General features: G+C 30.0%; 1 long non-coding RNA gene across 3 annotated transcripts; it reads left to right on the top strand.

Moving 5' to 3' along the window:
* Positions 1 to 2,825: 2,825 nt before the first annotated feature.
* On the top strand, positions 2,826 to 6,960 carry LOC107869563. 3 transcript variants are annotated; one of them, XR_007054331.1, is made up of 3 exons: positions 2,826 to 3,048; positions 4,172 to 5,539; positions 6,662 to 6,960. It is a non-coding gene; the product is annotated as an uncharacterized LOC107869563 (long non-coding RNA). The 3 variants fall into 3 exon arrangements; XR_001673849.2 differs by having other exon boundaries at positions 2,831 to 3,048; positions 4,172 to 4,233; XR_007054330.1 differs by lacking the exon at positions 4,172 to 5,539.
* Positions 6,961 to 11,792: the final 4,832 nt, after the last annotated feature.

Here is an 11,792-nt window from a genome sequence, read left to right as displayed (position 1 = left end):
TTTAAGATTTCCAAGAAACAAATCAAGATTTGGGTTCCATTCTTTGAACTAATTAATCTAAGGTGCGTGGGACTATCCTAAACCCCATGGGCATGGATTTACTATTTTAAAATTAGTTTTAATGTTCATATATATGTATTCGCATGAATTTGGTTTCATGATTGTTGATGAATAAGCATTGAGGATTTCTATATTTTTATGATGAAATTGAGGAAATTGTGATGTAGTTTTTTAAACTGGAAATAATTTCATGTGATCTTGTGATGTTAATATTGAGAAGTTAATGAGAGCATGAGACATGTGATTTCCTCTTTTACTACAAAGCTTCATCTAGTTTACACGTTGTGAATTAAATTTACAAACCGTTGAAAGCTTGAGTCTGTTGATAGACTGTTATGAAAATATTATACTATTTGTCATGAGATAAATTAAAGAGTGTGTTACTTTTTTTATAATGATCATGATTTCTATTTAGAATGTCTTTAAAGTAATTGAAAAAGGATGACCACCATAGAATAAGTGTTGAGAATGGTTTGGTTTTCAACTGTTTTAAAATAAGAACTTTTATTCAAATGGTAGATCTTTTGGGTGGTCAATAAATATTTTTTGAAATAAGAAAAGAGCAGCAGATATGTTGTCATATGTCTTGCAAGTCTGGGTATGATGATACCCTATTTTGATATGCCCAAAGATAATAAGAAAGAAATAACTTTTCAAAGAAGACATGTTTTAAAGAATCTAAAACTGGGCTTAAGAGAGTTATAGGCTTATGATCATGTGAAAAAACTGTGATGTGTTGCAATCTGCAATTCTGTATTTTGTGTCTTAGATTGTGTTAATGAAAGATACTTATTGCCTCTATTTCAGGCACCTGTTTGTCCTTAAACGATGTCTTTGAGGTTATACTTTAGGTGTTATTTAATTCTCCATTATACTTGAGTCCTACTAGATGCAGAATGTATGATTTTTCTTCTAAAACTGTAAGATAAAATCTTAGTCCTAGTTTAAGATTTTCCCTATACTTCGTCGATACAAAAATCATGGATGCTTTCTTTATGCTTAGAAATATTTTTCATTTTCAAGTTTTAATAAGTGAACTTATGTCTTTGGATAGATTCTTATTAAATCTGGGATGTTTTTTGCTCAAATCAATCCCTCTATTTGTATGACATATATAAGATCTACCTCCATTCACACTTTTAGCTATGATATGGGTCATAACTCATAAGGCAGAAATAATAACAAATAAATGAGTGTGTAATGAGCTTGGGTTACTGTAAAACCCCGTAGTATTCTCGACTTGATACTACACTTAGTAGCATGCTTAAGGATCTAACAACCTAAAATTTTTCTAAGTGTCAAAAGGACTTAGTCATATTTTAAGCTCCTAAACTTCAATGATTTCAAAATCAATCTTTCTGACCTCGAGACGTGGATTTTTAAGTTGATTCATATTCAGGAGTGTAAAGGAGTTGTCTTGGAGGAGTTCTGGATATTTCAGATAACGTTTGAGGCGTGTTTGGATGGTCAAAACGGTAGCTCAACGCGATATCATTGCGCCAAGAATTGCGTCAGTGGGGACGATGCGACACGTCATCTATAGCCCACCAACGCGGCGCGCCGTGTAGCGCGTCGGGTGCCTAATTCGTATTAATAATTCTAGGGTCCAGGAGGTAATTCAATCTTTTTTTCTTCATCTTATCTCAATCATAACATGAAATTTAGTCGTGATTAGGGCATGTTATACCAAAAACCACTCAAATTTCCTCAAAGTTAAACCCTAACCCCCCTCCCAAAGATCAAAGATTCATCTTCTAAGTCAAGATTAGCAAGAAAAGAGTCAAGGCTAGGATTCTATTCTTTGAACTAAAGAACCTAAGGTATGTGGGACTATCCTTAAACTCCATGGGCACGTATTTTATTGTTTTTATCAAATATAATGATTTATAATCATATTGCAAATTAAGGGTTTTAATTATTATTTCAAAAAATATGTTATTAAATTATTTTGATGAAAATATATGTATTGTGTTGAACCCTTTTTTTTGGTAATCAAATCTTGACCCTTTATGTATATAAATATAATTTGAAATGTTTAATTGAGAGCATGAACAATGAATTTTCCTCTCTTGTTGCGAAATAAATTGTATATTTGTATTGTGAGTGATTTTTGAAAAGACGAATTACGATTTTAAAGTAAGTTTTTCAACATAATGGTGTTTGACATGATTTATGATATGATGAGAGGGAGTTCCTTATTATAACTATACCCTTGCATTAAAAAGTAGAATTGCATGTGATTGGATAAATTAACATGACCACCGCATGTTTTAAGTCTTGCAAAAGAGGGTATTTGCATAAGTCTTCTTGAGATTTCAAAATAATGACTCTCTTGTGATATTATGATTCTTTGGTGGTCAAATGCATGATTGTGTAATGATCCTTACAGTCATTTTCCTGTATTTTCATATAATTTAGTATCCTTATAGAATATTTTCGATATTGGTAAAATTCATAGATATATTTATATCACTTTATAATAGACTTTTATAATTTATTAATATTTTAAGCGGAAATAGTAATCTTAAAATATTAAAATATTATTAGAAATATTTTTTATTAATTATGATATATTCAAAATATTATAATTATTTTATCACAAATTTATGCAATATTTGAACATATATAATGGAGTAATTAAAAATGAATTTGTGGCACCTCCACTTCCACGTGGAAGTGAAGGCAGTGGCCCTTGTGCCTTAAAATTTATTTATGTGGCCAGCATTTAAGATATGCGTGTGTGGCATAATTATTAAAGTAGGTTATATGTAACTTCTTGGCCACTTAAGTCAACTAAAGAAAGAGAATCATTTTTTTCCTCTAATTGCTACTCTGTATTTTACGCCGATAGTTTTATCAACCAGTGAGTGTAAAAAAAAGAAGGAGAATTATAGGAGAAATAATTATTCGTGTCAACATGTCTAAGCTTGGGTTCTTGTAGTGCTATCTGGAGGCTTCGCAGAAAGATATTTTATTTTTGGCGTTCAGGTGACTAGGCTTACCCTACCTTTAGATTGAGCTTATTTACTGAAATTGTAAACTATTATGCTAGCTGTGGATAAGTGCTTGTAGATGCGTATTATTTAATTTATATAAACTGTCTTATTTATCCGGATTAGGACTCCGTTCTATTAAATATTGGAATATTATCTTTTAATATAATATAACATCTATTACTTTAGGACGTTAAACTAAATGTTAAAATCTTGAATTTAACCCTTTTTAATTAAGATTGGCGAATGATTATTTAGAAGTTGACATTGTTATAATATGGTATGAATTTTAATATTATCGTTGGGTATGGTTACTATGAGTTTCGGTTCGAGTTCGGTATTTAATTATTATTGTTACTATGAGCTTTGGTTCGAGTTCCACATTTGATTATTATTGTTACTATAAGCTTCGATTTGTGTCCGACATTTGATTATTAATGTTTTTCTGAGTTCTGGTTCGAGTCCGACATGTGATTATTATCGTTATTATGAGTTTTGGTTTGAGTCCAACATCTGATTATGGTTGTGGTTCCTTTAAGTTTCGGTTTGAGCCTGGCATTTGATTATGAGTTCTATATATATGGTCTATTGTTATTACCCACTATGTCTGGTTCAAATCTGGCACGTGTCCTATTGTTATTATCCATCACTACCGGTTTGAGTCCAGTGTCTGGCCTCTCGTTACTACCCATTGGTGCCGGTTCAATTCCGGTGCACATCTAGATGACTATCATGATTTATTTGGATCAGCGCAGTTATAGATTATTTATGTTTATTTTTATTACTTGTGTGTCCCACCGGCTTATGGGGGTACGGTTGGGTTAATTGTCTTTTTCAGTGTGCCTAATGGGCTTATGAGAGGCTAGTTAGGTTATGTTTGATTTTTCTGTTATTACTGCATTATTTATTTCTCTGTATCGTTTACGTTTATTCCTTTACAGCCGTTGTGTATCGTGGTAGTTGTTTACCTTTTCATCCCTATTTGCTAATGACTCAGATTACGCCATCGCATTGTAGTTATACCTTTTCTGTATTAAGCTCAGTCGATCAATGATGCCTACTGAGTACCTTTTTCTTTGATACTCATACTACACTTCTGTATCTTTTTACTGATACAGACCCGGGTACTAGCAGTCGACGTTGACATGATTCTTACCTTTCAGTACTGATTCAGAGAAAGGTGAGTTTGCTGTCGTCCGAGGCTGATCCTCCTCTATCTACTCTAGTTAGTCTTTTGCACTCGAGACTGTTTGTGTATACTATGTACATTTTAGATTTTTGTCTAGTACTCTTGGTATCTATTAGTAGTGTCTCTAATACTAACCTTATCAGGCCTTGGGAGAGATTCATTTGTATAGTTGGTTCTTTTTCCTCCTCTTGCTTTGATATAATATATGTGCTCCCTTCTTAGTTTTCACTTATTATTGTTGTTGTTATTATTATACATGATCTTTTATTTGGTCTCTGCATGTTTGCCCATTACCTATTATTCTGGACTATGGTTTGGCTTGCCTACTGGTTGGTTAAAGTAGGTGCCATTACGACTAGAAAAATCGGATCGTGACAGCTTGGTATCAGAGCTTAGGTCTCACTGGTATTGTTAGTACTAGAACCGATGTTTAATAGAGTCTTGCGGATCAGTACAGAGACGTCTGTATCCTATCCTTGGGAGGCTACAGAGCATTTTTAAAAAAAAAAATCTCATTTTCTTGATCCATTTTTGTGCATTGAGTCTGGGTTGGTTGTAATCTTTTTTATTAATTCACTCTTTACGGTGTGACATTATCTTTTACTTTCGCGGACGAAAGTCCTTTTAATAGTGGATGTTGTAATGACCCTTACAGTCATTTTCCTGTATTTTCATATAATTTAGTATTCTTATAGAATAGTTTCGATATTGGTAAAATTATTTAAGTGATAGATATATTTATATCACTTTATAATAGATTTTTTATGATTTATTAATATTTTAAGTGGAGATAGTAATCTTAAAAATATTAAAATATTATTATTATATAATAGAGATTTTATTAGAAATATTTTTCTTTTAATTGTGGTATATTCAAAATATTATAATTTTTTTATCACGAATTTATATAATTTCTGAATATATATAACTGAGCAATTTAAAATGAATTTGTGGCACCTCCACTTCCACGTCCACTTCCACGTGGAAGTGAAAGCAGTGGCCCTTGTGCCTTAAAATTTCTTTATGTGGACCTGCATTTAAGATGTGTGTGTGGCATAGTTATTAAAGTATGTTATATGTAACTTCTTGGCCACTTTAGTCAACAAAGGAAAGAGAAGCACTTTTTTTCCTCTAATTGCTACTTTCTGTTTTACGCCGATGGTTTTATCAACCCGTGAGTATAGAAAAAAAGGAGAATTGAAGCAACAATAATTATTCGTGTCAACATGTCTAAGCTCGGGTTCTTGTAGTGCTATTTGGAGGTTTCGCGGAAAGATATTTTAGTTTTGGCATTCAGGTAGGCTAGACTTACCCTACATTTAGATTGAGCTTATTTACTAAAAATGTAAATTATTACGCTAGCTTTGGATAAGTGCTTGTAGATGCGTATTATTTGATTTATATAAACTGTCTTATTTAACTGAATTAGAATTCCGTTCTAGTAAATATTAAAATATTATCTTTTAATATAATATAACATCTATTACTTTAGGACGTGAAACTAAATGGCAAAATCTTAAATTTGTTCCTTTTTAATTAAGATTGGCGGATGATTGTTTAGACGTTGACATTGTTATGATATGGTATGGATTTTAATACTATCGTTGGGTATGGTAACTATGAGTTACGGTTTGATTTCGATATTTGATTATTATTGTTACTATGAGCTCCGGTTCGAGTCCGGCATTTGATTATTATTATTACTATTAGCTCCGGTTCGATTCCAACATTTGATTATTATTGTTACTCTGAGTTTCGGTTCGAGTCCGACATTTGATTATTATCATTACTATGAGTTCTGCTTTGAGTCTGACATCTGATTATGGTTGTGGTGTCTCTGAGTTTCGATTCGACTCCGGCATTTGATTCTGAGTTTTATATATGTGGCCTATCGTTATTACCCACTATGTTCGATTCAAATCCGACACGTGTCCTCTTGTTATTATTCATCACTATCGGTTTGAGTCCAGTACCTGGCCTCTCTTTACTACCCATTAGTGCCGGTTTAAGTCCGGTGCACATCTGGATGACTATCATGATTTATTGGGATCAGCGCAGTTATAGGTTATTTATGTTTATTTTCATTACTTGTGTGTCCCACCGGTTTATGGGGATACGGTTAGGTTAATTATCTTCTTCAGTGTGCCTAGCGGGCTTATGGGGCCCAGTTAAGTTATGTTTGATTTGTCTTTTATTACTACATTATTTATTTCTCTGTATCGCTTACGTTTATTCCTTTACAATTGTTGCGTAGCTTAGTAGTTGTTTACATTCCATCCATATTTACTGATGACTCAGATTACGCCCTCGCATTGTAGTTATACATTTTCTGTATTGAGCTCAGTTGGCCGATGATGCCTACTGAGTACCCATTGCTTTGGTACTTATACTACACTTCTGCATCTTTTTCCTGATGCAGACCCAGGTACTAGCAGTCGACATTGACGTGATTCCTACCTTCCAGAATTGATTCAGTACCGGGTGATCTTGTTGTCGTCTGAGGCTGATCCTCCTCTATCTACTCTAGTTAGTCTTTTGCACTCGAGAGTGCTTGTGTATACTATGTACATTTTAGATTTTTGTCTAGTGATCTGAGTATCTGTTAGTAGTGGCTCTAGTACTAATCTTATCAAGTCTTGGGAAGGATTCATTTGTAGAGTTGGTTCTTTTTCCTCCTCTCGTTTTGATATAATATATATGCTCCCTTTTTAGTTTTCACTTATTATTATTGTTGTTATCATTATACGTGATCTTTTATTTGGTCTCTACCTGTTAGCCCGTTACCTATCATTCCGGACTATGGCTTGGCTTGCCTACTGGTGGGTTAAAGTAGGCGCCATCGCGACTTGAGAAATCGGGTCGTGACAGATTCGAATGAGATGGGCTGTAACACTGATAAGATATGAACAACTTGGAAGTCTGGGTATGACGATACCCGGTGATCACATGCCCTTAAGATTTTAAGCATTAAATGATTTTATATATGAAGCATGTTGTTTAAAGAACTAAAACTTGGGCCTAAAGAGAGATAAATGGTTATCCGAAGAAAGCATTTGAGTGTAAGGGCTCATCGCTGGAAATCGAGTTTGATGATTCGGGTGATATGACTTGGCTAATGCCAATGTATATTTGTCCTTGAGACACTAGCATACTAGAATAGTAATTAGGACTACAATCCTTGAGGCATACTTGGATTGGAGGCTTGGCCGCCAAGTCGAGAGTGGATTTCATATAGCCCGTGGGATTGTAGAAATATAGGGTGTACCATCTATCTCAGGAGAAAGATAAAGTGTGAGTCTTGATTTCAAGAAAGCATTCGAAAATTCTAAATTATGCCAAGCATTCGAAAATTCTAAATTATGCCCATGTGTTTTAGTTATCTTATATGTAACGTTTTTATGAATTGCTCTCTCTATATTATGAAATAAAAAATGCTATTCTTGGATTGTTTCACATACCAGTAAATTGTATTGACCCCCTATATTTTAGGATCTTAGGCACAGTACTGAGGTCCTGCTAAGCAGTAGATTTGGTATCTGAGACTTGCAGTTGATGAGCCTTCTCTATTCTGGAAGGCCTTGTTTATGAGACTCTGTTATTTCATTATGGTTTATGGTCCGACTGGGGGCCTTGTCCCAGTTTATAGACAAATGTTTATTTTCATATCATTAGAGATTTCGCAGATTAGTGTCATGTGTTTTGAATGTTATGAACCTAATTTCGTATTATTTATCTAAATGAAGAGATTGACTATGTTTTTATCTTATTATATTTTCCGCATTTTTTAATAATATATGAATGGTGTGCATGATTGCCAGATTGAGATGGGCGCCCAAGCCTTTATGATTCGGAATGCTCATCGCGGCCAGGACCTCGGCTCGGGTCGTGACAATTATGCATGATCATCTTTTCTTCTCATTTTAATTTGTTGCAGTTGTTTCATCCATGCTTAATAGATAGGAGTTGAGATCATTGTATATTATTGAGATCACTGTATATTCATTTTTTTTATCATAGCTTTTTTTTTTGGAATGCTCAATATTAGCACTTAGGGGTCGTTTGGTAGAGTGTATAAGAATAATGCAAAATATAGTGTATTAGTAATGCTTGTATTAGTTATGCTTGTATTTTTCTTATGCAGTAATTGGTTTGATGTATTAAAAAAAATATGAATTACATAATTTTTTTAAAAAATATTTCTTTTTACATAATACCTTCAATATATATGTTGGAAATGATGCAAAAATTTTTTGGAGGGGTAATAGGATCTTAAAGCATGTTAATGCATGCATTATATTCATTAGTTAACTATCCAAAGTAATATACACCTCAATACACAATAGAGTATATAACTAGTGTTTGCATTAGTTATACATAGGGTAAAAAGATATACCAAATAAGGTACTACTAATACACATTAAACTAATACATGCATTAATATTTTAATACACTCTACCAAACGACCCCATTAGTGGTAGCTCGTGTATCTGACTTAATAATTAACTATCCAAAGTTCAAGTTTAACGATGAAGTAAAATAAGTCACTGTCATGCTTGCATATTTAGTAGAGTACTTTTCAAGAAATCTCCCATGCTAGTTAGTGAAACTCGTGTTGCTTCAAGTCTTATTTGATTAAAGTATAAGCTTGTTTAAAGGAACGCTACATACACTCTCTATTTCATTTTATGTGTCAATATTTTTTATTTTAGTCCGTTCAAAAAAGAATATCATATTTTTGTATTTGATAAATATTTAAAAATAAAATTATACTTTTACCCTTATTAGACTTACTTAATTAAAAAAAAGATATTAGCAAATTTTTTTATGAAGAATAATTTGATAAATATTATCAAATCTTTCTTTATTTCTTAAATTTCGTGCTCAATCAAATAGTTACATATAAAATGAGACGAAGTGAGTAATATTTTCCTCATTTTTCTATTGCATATCTAAACCTTGTTGAGTTATCAAGTGTCGCATGCCAATTTCTTTTTAGTGAAATTTTGGGGTGTGAGAGTCCATGAGTCCATGTTACCTTACACGTCATGTCAATGGGATGGGGACGCATGACTACTGACATAGCAAATTTTTATGCACGGAAATGAGGTAGCAAATTTCTGTAGATGTTTCAGTGTGTATTAGCTAGAGGAACATAACTCGTATCAGTATGGGTCGAACATTAAGATATTTATTTATTTTTTTAATTTTAATGTATTTAAATAAAAAATTTTAATAAAAGAATTGGATATGTTTTTAAGGATTCATCTGAAATCTAATATGAGTTCAACATATGCTATTTTAATATGTATTTAGATAATTTGAGTTGTTAACTATTGTAATTTATAATATTTTTTATGTAATTTTCAAATTAATATACGTTACCTTTTTTGTCTAAATTTTTGTGGCATTGATAGTCAATTATATTTTAAAAATAATTTAATTTTTTTTAATTATTCTGATCTATAATACTTTTCTTCTATTCCAATTTCAGTGACACTAATATAATTTCAAGAGTCGACCAAATATTTTATATCTTTTAAATTTTTTAAGTTGTTAATTATTTTGATTTCTAGTATTTTTCATGTAATTTTTTTGAAATATATAACATATTAAATTGTTTTAGATATTTTTAGTTGTTAACAATTGAAATTTACAATACTTTTTATGTAATTTTTGAATAATATATGTTACTCTCTTTGTCCAAAATTTTATGTCGACGACATCCAATTATATTTTTTAAATAATTTAAATTTTTTATCATTGTGATTTATAATATTTTTCTGTCTCAACTTATGTGGCACAATGCTTAAATGACCATAATAATTAATTATGGGTGATATAGTTAAATCATGATTGAAGCAGCTGAAGTAGAAATCGGTCAATTTTTTTAATTTTTTTTAATTATTGTTATTTACAGTACTTTTTATTTCATTTTCAAATAATACATATTGCTTTATATCTTCTTTTGTTCCGTCCCAATTTATGTGGTACTAATATAATTTTGATAGTCAATCAAATATTTTATGTTGACATATAATTTTGTTATTTTTATTTTTCTAATACATAAATGACTTATAGTAAGGAGTGATACAGTAAAATCATCGTTCGAAAGATGAAAATTTAATTTAAAACATTAAGAGTTAATTTCGTATTTTATGTCCATTTTATTTTTCATTAAATATTATTTATTTTCTTAATATCTAGATGAATCATAATAATTAATTAATAGCGATTGATTATGTTATTACTATAAATATTAATATAATTTTATCATATCCAATAGTAATCATCGATAATTCACCGGAATAGTATATTAATTAAATACGGGATTCTATATTTGCATATGCAAAATATGATATTATTAAACATTATTAGATAGTGCATTATATTTATCTTTCACAAAAATAAAATTTTACTATATATTTTTCTTTATTTCTTTTTAACTTGATATATATTGACCCAACACAAATTCTAAGAAAATTTTCATTAGAAATTTATTTTATTAAATTAAATTTATTAATTTTTTACTTTAAAAATTTCAAGTTAAGTTTAAATATTAGTATTTCTACATAAGAAAAAAATAATTTTAAAATTTAGATTTACTAAAATAAATAAATAAATAAATAAAAAGATTAGTTTTTATATAAAAGTCAATTAAAATAATAAAATTGATTTACTTTAAATATTTAGTTGTAATTAATTAAGATAATTTTTTATTTTGTCATGATTTATGCTGCACCGATAAAATTTTGAGAGTTGAATAGAACTTTTATCTATTTTTTAAAAAGTATTTTAACTTGTTAATTATTGTGATTTATAATAATTTTTATGTAATTATCAAATAATATATTTACTCCTCGTGTCCCAATTTATGTGGCTTCGATACAATTTTGAGAGTCAACTAAAATTTTTATATATCTTTTAAATATTTAAAGTTGTTAATTATTATGATGTGCAGTACTTTTTCTTTTATCTCAATTTCTGCGGCATTGCTAAAATAATGAGAGTCAATAAATTTTTTATATGTCTTTTAAATATTTTAAGTTATTAATTATTGTGATTTGTGATAACAAATTAGTTTTGAACATGATAGCTAATTATATAAATCAAAAACTTTTACTTTCAATATGTAGTTATAGTTAATTAATATAAATTAATAGAATATATTAAACATTTAAATCATTATGATGAAACAATGAAATTATTATATATTGGGGCATGGTATGTAATTAAGTGGGAGTATAGGTTTTTTTTTTTGTAAGAGTCAATAAAATTTCTATATGTCTTTTAAATATTTTAAGTTATTAATTATTGTGATTTGTGGTAACAAATTAGTTTTGAACATGATAGACAATTAAATAAATAAAAAAAATTACTTTCAATATTTAGTTATAGTTAATTAATATAAATTAATAGAATATATTAAATATTTAAATCATTATGATGAAACAATGGAATTATTATATATTGGGGCATGGTATGTAATTACGTGGGAGTAGAGGGTTTTTTTTGGAAAGAGTCAATAAAATTTCTATATATCTTTTAAATAT

Source organism: Capsicum annuum, chromosome 4 (genome assembly GCF_002878395.1).
Source record: "Capsicum annuum cultivar UCD-10X-F1 chromosome 4, UCD10Xv1.1, whole genome shotgun sequence".
Classification (NCBI taxonomy): Eukaryota; Viridiplantae; Streptophyta; class Magnoliopsida; order Solanales; family Solanaceae; genus Capsicum; species Capsicum annuum.
Note: the sequence above shows the minus strand (reverse complement) of the source record. Positions and strands in the feature narration are given on the sequence as shown.